Raw genomic sequence first — 16,107 nt, forward strand, 5'->3', positions numbered from 1 at the left:
TGCAGCAAGTTGGTGTATGAAGAAGTCCTGTGCGTTGAAGCATTTGCCATGAAGTATACAAAATATCAGAGTCTTCATTGCACCCTCGATCTTGGCATTTGGAGAGTGCCCTTTGATAGGCCAGAGAGTCCGCCGGATAATGTGATAGATGGTTCTGGGCAGGTACTCAAAGTCTTCAACGAAGAACTCTGTTGGATAAGGAGCATCGTGGGGCAATGGCTTCATTATGGAGAGCATCTGACTCATATTTGGTTCAGGCCTCTGGAATATGCTCTCAAGAGCTTCAGTGTGTAGTGGACATCCTTCCTCAAAGAATTCGCCAGGAGTGGGCAGGCCGGTGAGCTCAATGATATCAAATGCATTGGCTTCGTGATGGACATTGCCGGTCATCCACTGCAGGGCCCAAGTCTTCGAATCTCTGTTGTATCCTTTGATGTGGAGGGTGGCATAGAATTGCAGCAGAAACTCTTCATTCCAGTGCTCTTCATCAGTTACAAACTGTAGCAGACCCACTTGCTTGAAGCTATCCAACGCTTCCTCTAAACAGGGTAGACCAGCAATGGCTTCAACATCAAGGCGCTTGTGCGGGAAGATGCGACCTTGGTTGTATAGGATGCATGAATAGTAGCTGCGCTGAGGATAGCTCCAGAACCGATCTGATGAAATCCTTTCCCTTGAATAGGGGTTCTTGGAGCTGTTGAAGAACGTATTATCTGCCTTGAAGCTATTGATGTTAAAGGAGCCAGGTGCTGATGCAGGACCTGGGAACCTCGGCAGCCTTGGGACTGGCTTCTGGACATGAGGCCTGTGCTCAACATGGTAATCAAATTGAGGACATGCAGCAAACTCAGGAACAGAAGTGTCTTGATCAGTAGCTTCGCTGTCTTCTGAAGCTTTTGGTGGGGAGGGCTCCACATTGGCTTCAGTGTTGGTTGTGGCAGCCTCAATATTTTCAGCCTCCGCTTGACTAGCTGGAGGGTCGGTCACACGCACATTCTCCTGGAGAACTGCTTCTTGGTGGAGCATAGGAGTGGGCTCTTGTGGTGCTTCTTCTGCGGCTGATGCAGCCGGAATGTCTTCAGCATAGACTTGAGGCCTTGGACCTTTGCGAAGCCTGCGGAATGCAGACGACGCCTGTGGGGTTGGAGTGGGCTGGGCCTCATTGTCTTCTTCCTCTTGAGGGTGATCCGCCCATGAAGCATCCTGTGCAATTGGCATCAGTGGATGACCAATGCTGATGAGTTCGCTGTGTTCTAATTGAGGAAGGGCTGCATCATCTTCTACATTGTCACGATGACCAATGTCTTCATCAGCGATGGGATCAGCTGCTAGAATGTCTTCAGGAACAGGAGCCTCTATGGAAGCAGGCTCATGCACCGTCAGTTGACGTTCTGCGTCAGGGTGAATCATAGAAATAGGTTCAACTATCAAGGGCTCTGTGGGAGCAGCCCGAGATTTCTTGGTCTTTCTCTTTTTCTTGCTGGGGGCAGTAGGAGAGGCTTCAGAGCTTTTTCTCTTCCTGGCTTCAGCCTCGGCAATTCTTGTCTTCTTGAGCTCTGAAGCTGTTAACCGGCTCTTTGGCTTTGAGCCAGTCGTTGCAGTTGGGAAGACAAGCGGAACTGCGTCCTGCCTTGGTGCCTCTGGTTCAGCTGGAACAGTCTTCTTCTTTTTCTTTGCGGCCATCTTGGGGTCGATGCCAGGACGCCCAAGTGCCTTGCGCTTCTCAGCCTCATTGTAGGCTTGCACACATCTGTCAGCCAGAGACTTCATTCGCTCACGTGAACCCTGAGCTTCTGCACGCTTCTTCAGAAAGTTTTCCTTAAGCTCATGCAACATGATCTTGAAGCTCTTTACTTCTTGCACGCTGAGCTTGGCCATATGCTTCTTGAACTGAGCCTTTTCATGATCAATTTTCTGCTTCATCTCAACTATGCGCTGGGCAATGGCAAGTTCTGAAGCAATAGCGCCTTGGAAGGCGACACTGAGGCCAACGGGCAACTGTAGATCGTCAAAGCTAATGTTTGGTGTGGCAAACCACTCGTCAATGAAGTTGTGGATGATGGCGACATCAAAGAGAGGCAGATTGTTGAAGATTTCTGCTTCCTCTTTGCTCTTGATGAGTTGCTCAAGAGTGTCATCTCCAAGATCTTCATCACTCGACAGATTAATGGCTTCGCTGCGCAGGATGGCAGCAGCTGTGAGCTCTTTGCCAGTGTGAGACAGAGGCATCTTGGCCTTCTGGGGCTTGGAGACGCGGGATACGTCTTCAGACCGCACACAGTCTTCAGGAGGTGCAGTTGCCAATGGCTTCGCCCTTGAGATTTTTGGTGAAGGGGCCGGCTTTGAAGCTTTTGGCTTCTTCGACTGCTTTGGCTTCGGCACAGCAGGAGCTTCATTAGATTCAGAGTCAGCTGGAGGGTCATTCACGGCAGTCCCTTGGACTAAGATGCGGGTGATGAGGTCCTCAAGGTTGGCATACGGACCGATGATATTGGGTTCTGTGTCGCGTGTGCCATCTGCCCTTGGTGCGGAGGGACCAGGGTTGAAGTCTAACCCCAACTTCTTCTTGTTCTGCTTCGCTGATTGTTGGGCAAACTGGAAGTTGCGCTTGAACAGATTGTCGTCACGACACCAGAGTAGTGACGACGGATGTGCATCATCAGGCTGTGGCCCACGAACCATGCATGGATAGAAGCTTTGGGCAATAGCTTCATCTCTAGACCTGGGTACAAGGTTCTTGTATAAGATGTCTCCCCACGGTCTTTTGATGGCACTTTTCTCAGCATATTCTTGGGTTGTGAAGCGGTATTTGAACCATTGTTCTGCCCAATAGCGTCGAATCCATTGGATTCGGGTCTTGTGCTGCCCATTATTCTCTTCAGGATCTGTTTTATACATTTCTGCCAGTTCATCAGGCAGATCTTTGGATGTTCCTCCACGTCGCTGTCTGCCCCCCTTCCTTGCTGCTGTTTCTGAAGCCATAAACTTTAACTTGAAAGGCTTCAAGACGTTCAAAGGCTTCAAAGGCTTTTTCTTGCTGAACCAACAGGAACTGGCTTCAGGAGAATTTATGTGATGCTTTAGGAATTCTGCAAATGAATGCAGACTATGAGAACCAAAGGATTCTCCCACGGACATGTACCTGTGACAACATTAAGGTGCGAGGGAAGGGGAAGAGGTCATATGCATTCTCAGAAGATTTTGAAGATAAATCAGTTTAGAAGACATTGACCTCATCGTGCGAAGACATTCACTCATAGATAAGAAGTTGGTTCCAAATTTGTATGAATCCACTGATCAGTACAAGTGAGGAATCTAACTACTTTTGGAGCACAAGTGAATATTCCAGGCATGTTATGAGATGCAGTTTGAGAGAGATCTAGTTTGTGTGAGCAGAAACTGCTTGTGGTAGAAAGTGACAGATCAATAGGATCAACGTTGCTGTAAAAAGGCAGTTTTATTTACCACACTGAGAACTGCTAGACGGAGCGAGAGATGAGGCCGAGCAGTTCACTCGTCTGTGCCCTAACTTGGCGACGGAGGAGACCTACGGCGACGGCGGAGAGGACGATGTCCGCGGTCGGCGTGAAGACGGCGTCGGAGAGGTTGCGGCAGCGAAGCGCTTCATCGCCGGCGTCGTCGAGAGCTAGCGGTGGCGCTAGGGTTCGTGCGAGGGTGGAAGAAGAGATAGTTACCGCTGTAAGTGTGTATTTATAGGCACAGGGGCGGCACTGTGCTATTACACAGGTGCCCCTGACGATTCGCATTAGAGTAATACGTGGCCATCATGCGGTATTTTGGGGGCAGTTCCACGTCCCACGCACGCCTGGATTGTCGGGTGGTCATTCCTACTTCTCCGGATTTCATGTGGATAAATGAGCATTGAAAACAGACTTAAATGTTGTCTCTGTGTCTTCTGCTGACAAGGACGCAGAGAAGACATTTGACAGTTTCAATAGAATGCATATGACTTGGAGAGATAGAATTTTGAGATAGAGAGCATAGAGAGGTTAGAGTCCGATCACATTCACTTAGTTCAAAAGATTCAACAAGAAGACATAACTATAAGTGAATGCTGTAGAGGACAGAACACCAGTATATATATATCTCTATATAATCAACATAGTGAAGATAATCATGAAGACATGTTGAGATTGAAGCCAAACCAAATGTGAAGACATTGCAAGGTAACGCCATGAGTGAAACACTTCAAAATAGAACGTTTGATGGTGGCGTTACCCACCGTATAGGAAGTATTAGACCCAGACACGGCGCACAATTATAGTGGCGCTCCGAAGTCAAATTCCACATCAATGTATTCACACTTAGAATGTATATCTTCATTGATTGAAGATACACTTTACTTCGTGTGTTGTACATCTAAGTCATCAATATGCATAAGAGTTAGGATGTGTGCCTGATCACAGGACATTTGAGGATTCTAAGATATTTAGCTCACACCGTAACTTGCAAAACCTCTTCTCATCCAAGGGCTTGGTGAAGATATCTGCCAATTGCTCTTCAGTGTTGACGTGTATGATATCAATGTCTTCCTTCACAACATGATCTCTGAGAAAGTGATGACGAATTTCAATGTGCTTTATCTTCGAGTGCTGAACTGGGTTGTTGGCAATCTTGATGGTGCTTTCATTGTCGCAGTAAAGTGGCACTTGCTTCAGATGTATGCCATAGTCCTTGAGTGTTTGCTTCATCCACAGAAGCTGAGCGCAGCAAGATCTAGCAGCAATGTATTCAGATTTAGCAGTGGAGAGAGATACACAGTTCTGCTTCTTTGAAGACCAACATACAAGTGATCGTCCCAGAAAGTGACATGTGCCTGATGTAGACTTGCGATCAACTTTGTCACCAGCATAATCAGCATACGAAAATCCAACCAAATCAAACTCTGAGCCCTTTGGATATCATAATCCTAGAGTTGGGGTGTGAGCCAAATATCAAAGAATTCGCTTCACAGCTAAGTGATGCGATTCCTTTGGTGCCGCTTGAAATCGAGCACACATGCAAACACTAAGCATAATATCTGGCCTAGATGCACATAAATAAAGTAAAAAAATAATCATGGAGCGGTATACCTTTTGATTGAACTCTTTATCATTGTCGTCAGGACCCAGATGATGTTTGGCTGGCATTGGTGTTGTGAAGCCTTTGCAGTCCTGCATACCGAACTTCTTCAGGCAATCTTTGAGATACTTCTCTTGAGATATGAAGATGCCATTGCGTTGTTGTCGTATTTGAAGACCAAGGAAGAACTTCAGCTCCCCCATCATAGACATCTGATATTGCTCTTGCATCATATAGCCAAACTCTTCACTGTACTTCTGATTGGTGCAGCCGAAGATAATATCATCCACATATATTTGGCACACAAATAGTTCACCATCATATGTCTTCGTGAAAAGAGTGGGATCTAGGAAACCAGGTATGAAGCCTTTGCTCTTCAGAAAGTATTTGAGTGTGTCATACCAGGCCCTAGGGGCTTGTTTGAGGCCATACAGTGCCTTGTTGAGCTTGTATATCATGTCAGGATGTTTTGGATTTTCAAAGCCAGGCGGTTGTGCAACATACACTTCTTCTTTAATCTTGCCATTGAGAAAGGCACTCTTCACATCCATTTGATATAGAAGTATGTTATGATGATTTGCATAGGCCAGCAGTATGCGGATGGCTTCAAGCCTAGCCACGGGAGAAAATGTTTCATCGAAGTCAATGCCTTCCACTTGAGTATATCCTTGAGCAACGAGACGAGCTTTGTTTCTGACAACTTGACCATGCTCATCTTGCTTGTTGCGGTATATCCATTTGGTGCCTATTATGTTGTGCTTCCATGGATCAGGACGCTTAACCAGTTCCCATACATTATTTAGCTCAAACTGTTGAAGCTCTTCTTGCATAGCTTGAATCCATTCAGGTTTCAAGAAGGCTTCTTCAACTTTCTTGGGTTCTAATATTGAGACGAATGTGAAGTGCCCACAAAAATTTGCTAGCTGAGTTGCCCTTGAACGAGTGAGTGGACCAGGTGTATTGATGCTGTCAATTATTCTATCAATCTGCACTTCATTAGCAACACGAGGATGTACAGGGCGAAGACTTTGCTCTTGCTGATCTGTGTTGTTGCTGGGAGGAATGTCTTCAGGCTGAGCATTGTCTTCATGTTGATCAGGTGCTGAAATGATAAGTTCTTCTTCAGGATGAGCTTCAGAAGGTATAATCTCTCCAGTTCCCATTAGCTTGATTGATTCACTGGATGGAACTTCATCTAGCACACTTGGCAGCTGCTCTCTTTGTGATCCGTTGGTCTCATCGAACCGCACATCCATTGTTTCAACCACTTTGTAATAAAAGAGATTGAAGACTCTGTAGGAGTGCGAATCCTTTCCATATCCAAGTATAAAATCCTCATGTGCTTTTGGTGCAAATTTTGAGGTGTGATGTGGGTCCTTGATCCAGCACCTTGCGCCAAATACTCTGAAATAACTGACATTTGGCTTTTTGCCAGTAAGGAGCTCATAAGATGTTTTGTTCAGAAGCTTGTGAAGATAAACACGATTGATTGCATGGCATGCAGTGTCAATGGCTTCAGTCCAGAATTTTCTTGGAATCTTGTATTCATCTAGCATCGTTCTGGCCATCTCAATGAGTGTTCTGTTCTTGCGTTCGACGACGCCATTCTGCTGTGGCGTGTACGGAGCTGAGAATTCATGTGTGATGCCCAAGGTATCAAGATATGTATCAAGGCCAGTGTTTTTGAATTCAGTGCCATTGTCACTTCTGATGTGCTTTATCTTGGTGCCAAAATTGTTCATAGCTCGATTGGCGAAGCGTCTGAAGACATCCTGCACTTCAGTCTTGTAAAGAATTATGTGCACCCAAGTATATCTAGAGTAATCATCAACAATGACAAAGCCATAGAGGCAAGCAGTAGTAGTAAAAGTTGAGTAGTGAGTGGGACCGAAAAGATCCATGTGAAGCAGTTCGAAGGGTCGAGTAGTGGTCATGATTGTCTTCGAGGGATGCTTTGCCCTCGTCATCTTCCCTGCTTCACAGACACCGCATAAGTGATCTTTCTTGAACTTGACGCCCTCGATGCCTATGACATGCTTCTTCTTCGCAAGGGTGTGGAGATTCCTCATGCCAGCATGCCCAAGCCCCCGATGCCAAAGCCAGCATTCTGAAGCTTTTGCAAGAAGACATACTGCAAGTTGTGGCCCTGCTGAGAAATCTACCACATACAAATCATCTTTCTGATACCCTTCAAACACTAGAGACTTGTCAGATTCCATTAGTACAAGGCAACGATATTTTCCAAATATTACGACCATGTTCAAATTGCAAAGCATTGAGACAGACATTAAGTTGAAACCAAGGGATTCAACAAGCATGACTTTATCCATGTGTTGATCCTTTGAGATTGCAACTCTACCTAAACCCAATACCTTACTTTTGCCAGTGTCAGCAAATGTGATGTGGCTCTTGTCAGATGGACGTAAGGTTGAGTCCATAAGAAGGCTTCTTTTGCCAGTCATGTGATTTGTACACCCACTGTCAATAATCCATTCTGAAGACTTTGAAGACGCTGGTGTCGTACCCTACAGTGCAGTTAGGGGGATAGGCTTCACAAAGAGAATTGTGAAGCAAAAACATTTGAAAAACCATTGGGTTATGAAAACTTAGATCCAGATTAGGACTAATAGGGAGAGTAGCATGCGATTCAGGAACGAAGTACATAATGATGCCATTCGGGCATTTTATCTTGCGCCCTACAAGTTTTTTAAGGTCCCCAGCAATAGCATCAAAAGATTTTGGTTTTCTGCTGGAGACCTTTCCCTGCAAAAGAGAGTTAAGCCTTCTTAACCACCCACATCTTCAAGGGTGGCTTAGAAGCAATAAGTCTATGTGCGGTATCTGAGAATTTTGGCTTTGAAGCCTTAGCAAACAGTCTTGCAGGTGGACAATAGTACTCATAAGAATAAGCAGAATAATTTTTGGTCATATGAACATGACGGTTTGATGAACCGCTCTCATATTCATATGCCTGAGTATGGTTTCCCTGCAAAACATTTGCGTTAGTGTGACTCAGGTGAGTCCTTTGTTTGTATGAAGCCTTTGGACCGTATGAAGCCTTTGGTCTGAGGTTTGTCTTCTTCAAGTAAGGTGTCATGAAGCCATTCACAGAAAGATTTTCCAGACACTTTTTCGGAACCCAGATCTTCTTCATAGGCGGTCCATTCCTGCAGTTAGTACCAATGTACCTGGCAAACACTTCACCATTCTGATTCTTAAACAGTATGTAGTTTGCATCAAAGGATTCATCAATGATAATGGGGTTAGCACAAGTGAAGCCAGATAAATTGAATGAATCTGCTGAAGGTTCCTTTGCAGCAACCCACTTGGTTTTGGGGTACTGCTCAGGTTTCCAGTAAGAGCCATCTGCATTTATTTTCCTTACGAACCCAACACCCTCTTTCCTAGGGTTTCGGTTCAGAATCTGCTTCTTGAGGACATCACATAATGTCTGATGTCCTTTAAGACTTTTGTACATCCCTGTTTCAAGTAATGTCTTCAACCTAGCATTCTCATCAGCAATAGCAGTGGTATCCTCAGCAGAGGGGTTAGTTACCACATCAACAGTTGAAGATATTGCAACAGCAGTAGCAGTGGAACATTCAGCAATAGAAGTAGCATTATCACGCTCAATGCATTTAAGACATGGTGGTTCAAATCCTTCCTGAGCGGAACTGATCTATTCGACGCGAAGTGACTTGTTTTCCTTTTAAAGATCTTCATGAGCCGCTCTCAATTTCTCAAGTTCTTGCTTCCTTTGAAGATAATCATAGGAAAGCTTTTCATGAGTTGTTGAGAGAGTATCATCACGATCTTCAAGTTCCTGATACTTAACATGAAGATTTCTTGTGTCTTCAATTAAGGATTCAGATCGAGTCATTTCAGCACCCAACAGATCATCGCTTCTGTCTAACAGTTTTTGAATATGTTCCATGGCTTTCTGTTGTTCAGTTACAATTTTAGCAAGTGTTTTGTAACTGGGTTTTGAATTACAATCAGAGTCATCGTCACTAGATGTTTGATAGTGAGTAGTGCGTTTGTTTACCTTGGCACCGCGTGCCATGAAGCAGTAGGTAGGAATGGAGTAGTCCTTGTCATTTGCATCGGTGTCGGTGATGAAGTCATTGTCTTCAGTGTTGAAGATGGACTTGGCGACGTATGCTGTAGCCAGACTTGCAATGCCAGAATCAGACTCCTCCTCAGACTCCGCCTCTGCCTCCTCAGAAGCGGACTCCTCCTCTGAATCCATTTCCTTGCCAACAAACGCACGTGCCTTGCCAGATGAGCTCTTTTTGTGTGATGAAGACTTTGAGGAAGACTTGGAAGAAGACTTTGTGTATTTCTTCTTCTTCTTGTCGTCAGAGTCATATTCCTTGCTCTTCTTCTTCTTTCTGTTCTCATTGTCCCACTGTGGACACTCAGAGATGAAGTTTCCAGTTTTCTTGCACTTGTGGCATGTTTTCTTCTTGTAGTCATGAGCAGAAGCTTCATCATTTCTTGAGCTTGATCGTGAAGACTTTCTGAAGCCTTTCTTCTTGGTGAATTTTTGGAACTTCTTCACTAGCATTGCAAGTTCCCTTCCAATGTCTTCAGGATCATCAGAACTGCCGTCAGATTCTTCTTCAGATGAGGAAACAGCTTTTGCCTTCAAGGCACGAGTTCGCCCATAGTTTGGACCGTAGATATCTCTTTTCTCAGAAAGTTGAAACTCATGTGTGTTGAGCCTCTCAAGTATGTCAAATGGATCGAGTGTCTTGAAATCAGGGCGTTCTTGAATCATCAGGGCTAGGATGTCAAATGAACTATCAAGTGATCTCAGCAGCGTCTTGACGACTTCATGTTTGGTGATCTCAGTAGCGCCGAGGGCTTGAAGCTCATTTGTGATGTCAGTGAGTCGATCAAATGTGTGCTGGACATTCTCATTGTCATTTCGCTTGAAGCGGTTGAAGAGGTTGCGAAGGACACTGATTCTCTGATCTCTCTGCGTTGAGATGCCTTCATTGACCTTGGAGAGCCAGTCCCAGACCAGCTTGGATGTCTTCAAAGCACTCACACAGCCATACTGTCCTTTGGTCAGATGTCCACAGATGATATTCTTGGCAGTAGAGTCCAGTTGAACGAATTTCTTGACATCAGCAGCAGTGACACCTTCTCCAGCCTTGGGAACGCCGTTCTCGACGATATACCATAGGTCGACGTCAATGGCTTCAAGATGCATACGCATCTTATTCTTCTAGTAGGGATATTCAGTTCCATCGAAGACGGGGCACGCAGCGGAGACTTTAATTATCCCTGCAGTCGACATAGCTAAAACTCCAGGTGGTTAAACCGAATCACACAGAATAAGGGAGCACCTTGCTCTGATACCAATTAAAAGTGCGTTATATCGACTAGAGGGGGGTGAATAGGCGATTTTTATGAAAGTCTTCAAAATGTGGAAGTTATGAAGACAAACAGTAGAGATATGCCTATTACTATGCAGCGGAAGTTAGACTACACTAGGCAAGCCATGGTCAAGTATCAACAGAGTGAAAGCACAGTGACAAATAGCTATAGTGTAATTAGGATCAGGTAGGAACATACTATGAAGCCAAACAAATTATACAGTTACGTTGTGAAGACAAAAGATATAGCAAGCATGCAATGGCTTCACAATGAGTAACAGTAAGTAAAAAAAAGTGAAGATGAAACCAGTGACTCGTTGAAGACAGTGATGTGTTGGACCAGTTCCAGTTGCTGTGACAACTGTACGTCTGGTTGGAGCGGCTAGGTATTTAAACCTTAGGACACTCAGTCCCGGACACCCAGTCCTGAACACGCAGCTCAGGACACCAAGTCCTCACCGTATTCTCCTTGAGCTAAGGTCACATAATCCTCGCCCAATCACTCAGGTAAGTCTTCAAGGTAGACTCCCAAACCTTCACAGACTTCGTTCACTGGCAATCCACAATGTCTCTTGGATGCTCAGAACGCGACGCCTAACCGTCTGGAGGATGCACAGTCCTCAAGTGTAATAAGTCTTCAAATCACACAGACAAGAAGACTTAAGTGATGCCCAATTTACTCTGGCTCTGAGTGGTTAGGGCTTTCTCCTCGCTAGGAATTTTCTCTCAAAGGCTTCGAGGTGGGTTGCTCTCAAACGACAAAAGTCGTGCACTGAAATCTGAGCAGCCAACCGTTTATGGTTGTAGGGGGTGGGCTATTTATAGCCACTTCGCAACCCGACCTGATTTGTCCGAAATGACCCTGGGTCACTAAGGAACTGACACGTATCTCAACGGTCAGATTTCAAACTCTCATGGCAACTTTACTTGGGCTACAAGCAAAGCTGACTTGACCGGCTCTGGACAAGATTCGCTCTCATTGTCTTCACTCGAAGACATAGGTTTTTGGTTTAGGCATCACTTCAGTCATTCTGACTGGTTCTCCTGGACCCCACTTAACAGTACGGTGGTTCCTATGACTCAACACAAAAAGAAAAAGAACTACGAAAGATCTAAGTCTTCGAGCTCCATAGGCTTCATAACGTGTCTTCTTTTATCATAGTCTTCAATGTGAATATCTTCATATACCACCTTTGACTTCAATGTCTTCATACATTTTTAGGGATCATCTCTGGTAGTAAAACCGAATCAATGAGGGACTTCTACCTGTGTTATCCTGCAATTCTCACAAACACATTAGTCCTTCAACTAGATTTGTCGTTAATACTCCAAAACCAACTAGGGGTGGCACTAGATGCACTTACACAATCCAAGTACCATGACGGGTCGTGCTACTACAGGTGTTTTTTCCAACTTAACTGCACACAACAACCAGTTAGTTGCACAAAAATGTGTTGTGTGGTTGCACAGAGTATTAGTGTTGGTTGCACAGTAACAAAAATACTAAACTTTTTATATGATTATTACACAGGTGATCGTGACAGTCCTACTGCCCCGTTGGAGGCTGCATCCCTTGCACAAGCTTCTGATGATTTTGTGCCCAGGGATCCTCCAAGGTCTACTACAAAGGGTAGGGCAAAGAGTCGACGGTACAAATCAGCGCTGGAGCTACACCCAAAGAAGAAAAACAAATGCAGCCATTGCCAATCTACAGAGCACACTGCTGGTGTGTGTCCACTCAGACTCCTGTGATTCTGTTTCCTCATTTGTAACTTTGGAACATAAAAGGAAAAGAATGATGTTTTTTTAGCAATGTTGGGACCAAGTGGACACATTCAGCATCTATGATTCCTCTTTATCTAATTTATGCTCCTTGAATTAGTTCATGCACTGTGTAAAAAAAGTTTCTATTTATGCCTTTGTTGGCAACTGGTTAAATATTTAGTTGTTGAACAATTGTATGTCCAGTGCTCCTAATGTATCAACAAAATTGATGATATTTATTTGCAAACGGAATTACTAGTAGTGTGCAACTACAAAATCTGCTTAAAAAATTATGCAAACCAGCAACTTCCTCCATGGAGCATAAAAAATAGTACTGACCTACTCCTTGTCGTATCTCAGCAACTTCCTCCATGGGACGGTGTTGTGCATGCTGGTAACCCAATCATATGCCAGCTTCTTCCTGATGTTGAGTACTTCCTTGGGGTCGTAGTTGGGCAGTTGGCTACCATTCCACTCGGTGGCATTAAGCAGTGCGAACAACCCACACTCATTACTGCGATGGGCAAAAAAATTGTCACATAAAATTAAAACCAATAAAGATAATGCACTCTGTGCAACTGCTTATGTCCTACTGTGCAACTACTTCTGTTCTACTGTGCAACTGCTTATGTCCTACTATGCAACTGCTTGTGTTCTACTGTGCAACTGATTATGTGCCACTGTGCAACTGCTTACGTGCCAGTGTGCAACTACTTATGTGCCACTCTGCAACTGGCTAGATAATCCATTAGAAACACATAAAAATGATAAAACAGATTACAGACTAGTATCGTGTCTTAAAAATACTAAAGACTGCACATGTAGAAAAATTTAAAAACTACAAAATGATGGTATATGATTGAGAAGGAATGCCATGCTTATTGTCTTACTTGCTGTGATGCTTCGGTACGTCAATGTCAATAATCTGGAAGTGCTCGATGCTGAACTTTGGGTAATGCTTCCTTCATAGCTGGCGTACTACCCCCGCGATGGTAGAGGCGGTGGTCATCAGCACAATGTTGTCCAGCATCCTGTTTGAGTCAAGAACTTCGAAGCGTTCGTCCCTCAAATTGACATTGAAGACCCAATAATGCCTCCCTCCCTCCTTATCGGTTACATCAGCGCACTCGAGCACTGGCAGCATGACGTGCAACCGTGAACGATTTCAGACACAAAATATAGGTTGTAGCTAAGAAAAAACAGTACAAGACTTGGTCAAGTTAAAAACAGGTTGCAACAAGTATCTGCCAACTAACAGATGTGTCATGTGCAACTGAACATGTTGTGGGTGCCAACTAAAAAAAGATTGATCATATGGGCACAACACTCACCAAGTCTTTCTTGTCGAGACGGTTCTTGTAATCAAACTTCTTGTTTATCTCATTCACATTGTGGATCCCTTGCTGTAAATTTATCTGCAGAGATTATAAAACATGGCTCAAAACTCCTTAGTAGGTGAAAGGCCTCCCTCAAATGGTCAACGGAAAAAGTGCTACAGAACAAAGATGAGGGTAAAAGAAGGTTTTGGAAAAACTTACAGAAAACCTCAGTGGCATAACAACCTTCTTTGACCCTTCTGGTAAGTTATCAATGATGTGTAAGATTCCAGTCTCAATAACAATTTTTTATAACCATTGAACCGGCTTCATCGAATCAACTAACTCCTTTAAAGAAATGTAGAAAGCACCATACCTGATTATCTCAAGGCTGATTTTTTTTGAAAGCAATAAAAAGACAAGTTAGCTCGAAGGGTCACAGCAGCAAAAAAATATGCATGAAATTGAAAACAGAACAGTGTGCAACTAAAAGCCCTGTTCTATGCAACATGCTATGCTTTCTGTGCAACTAAGTGGCTGGTCCTGTGCAACTGAAAAAGATATGTATGTAGACTGTGGGGGGTTAGTTTACCTGGTAGCTTCATCATTTGCTCCTTTGTGATGCCTGACCCAATACAAGAGGGCAGCGTAAAGCTTGTTCATTGCCTCATTGGAGCTGAAAGTCTTCTTCTTGTTGTAGTCAATGAATGGAGACCTTTGAGATGTTGCGGGCCTTATTACCCTCCTCTGTCTTCGTGCAATATGTGGTCCCGAAGAACTGCTCGTGCCATCTTCTGATTTTGCGCATATCGGGGTGTGGCAATTCTCTGGTGAACCAACATCTAGCTCTTGAGCTATTGCCTTGCCAGCATTAGTAGCAGCACATCCTTCATTCACAGCTGCTAGGTCCAACTCACACTCATCAATGCAAATCACACCGGCTTCCGCTATTTCTGCTGCTGGAGCAGGTGCTGGAGCATCACCATCTATGCCGAGGTCAAAAGATGGTGCATCGCAGAACCCGTCACCATGACAAGACTTTGATCTTCGTAAGGGTTCAAGGACCAGGGCATCTCCTTGCGGCACAAACATGGGTGCATCGTTCACTGACTTGGTTCACAATAGTGGTGTAGTTGGCGACCTTGGAGGCTTGCACCTACTTATAATGTTGAACACCTCCTCTTGTGTTAATGGTTGCTGAAAGTCAGCTCTTGGTGATGCAGGCTTGCTTGGCTGCTGTGTGCTAGCTCTTGGGGATGGCACTTTGATAGTTGGATCACCTTCTTTTGTGTTTGGCAACGAAGCATCTTTATGAGTAGGCACCTTGGGGCTTGCAGTTGCAGTGGTGCCTTCCTGACCAGCTGTGGTGGTTTTTACTGTGACCATGCTGCTAACTGACACATCAGTTGGCACACTGGTATCTGTAATTGGCATCTTTCCAGTCTGAGTTGGCAGTAACCTAGCAGAACTTGGCACCCCTGCATCAATGGTTGTGGCTCGCAGTTCTCTCTCGTCTCCGAACTCCAAACCTTTTGTGGCCTATTCCCCCTTTGTGCCCCTGGCAAACTTGACAATCTTCTGCTTAGGTGATTTTGGTGGGACTGTTGAAAGGGGAGTCTTCCCCTTGATCTGTTGAATTTCTGTGACATTGGTTGGCTCTCTGCTCACGAGTTGGCATATTAGTTTGAGGCACAGCTTCCTTGACCATATTTACTTCAGCATCTACACTCACCATCTTCTCTTGGTTTGAGGCAACTGCAGATTCTTCTTCATTGAAACTGCTTTACGCTTCTGGACCATGTGAGAGTTTGCCATGGATGCTGCCTTGCTCTTGCTGGAGCTTAGGTCTGGGAGCTTCTTTAAATATTCCTTGTATTTTTCCTTTGAATGAACCCAGTCAAGACCCTTTCCTGCTTCCTCCATGTCAATTTGATTTTTTCAGCATCACTTGATAAGAACAGGCTCTTGTCAATGGCAAAGTTGATCATCTCACACATATCTTTGTCGCTGAAATCTGGCACAGGAAAGGTGGTTGGCAAAGCTGGCTTCAAGTTGCAGAGCTTGAACATATCAATGCTGCTCTGAGACTTTGCTTCGTTATTTTTCTTTGACTTCGGCAAATCCTTGTCTTTCCAGCAAGTTTTGTCAATCAATATCTATAGTGTGCTCCTGCTACTCAATGAATTGCTGCTGCTGGCAGGGGTGGCAGAAGTGCTAGTCCTCCTGGATGTGTTGCCACCTGTACCACCAGAACCAGGGGCGTTGTCATCATCATCGTCATCGCTGATGTCGCTGCCTCCATTGGATCCCCTTTATCATCACCATAACCATCCTCGTCTTCTTCATCATCGTCTTCTTCCCTCTCACTGCCATCAGCTGCTGCGCCTTTGTCTTCTCCCCTGTCACTGCCATCAATGGCTGCCCCTTTGTCCCCGTCCCCCTCTTTGGCCTCACCTTCTTCTTCCTCCTCCTCTGCCTCACTATCTTCTTCCTTGTCCTCCTCCTCTCCTTTGTCCTCTTCTTATTTGTCCTCCTCCTCCTCCTTCTCCTCTTCCTCTTCG

General features: G+C 44.7%; 1 long non-coding RNA gene across 1 annotated transcript; it reads right to left on the reverse strand.

Annotated features, from left to right (window-relative positions):
• Positions 1-12,569: 12,569 nt before the first annotated feature.
• LOC123152307 (uncharacterized) lies at positions 12,570-15,936 on the reverse strand. Its single transcript, XR_006476105.1, has 5 exons — positions 14,139-15,936; positions 13,769-13,937; positions 13,562-13,645; positions 13,121-13,364; positions 12,570-12,744 (listed from the first exon to the last, which is right to left on the reverse strand). It is a non-coding gene; the product is annotated as an uncharacterized lncRNA (long non-coding RNA).
• Positions 15,937-16,107: the final 171 nt, after the last annotated feature.

The sequence above is a fragment of the Triticum aestivum genome, chromosome 7A, assembly GCF_018294505.1.
Source record: "Triticum aestivum cultivar Chinese Spring chromosome 7A, IWGSC CS RefSeq v2.1, whole genome shotgun sequence".
Lineage (NCBI taxonomy): Eukaryota > Viridiplantae > Streptophyta > Magnoliopsida > Poales > Poaceae > Triticum > Triticum aestivum.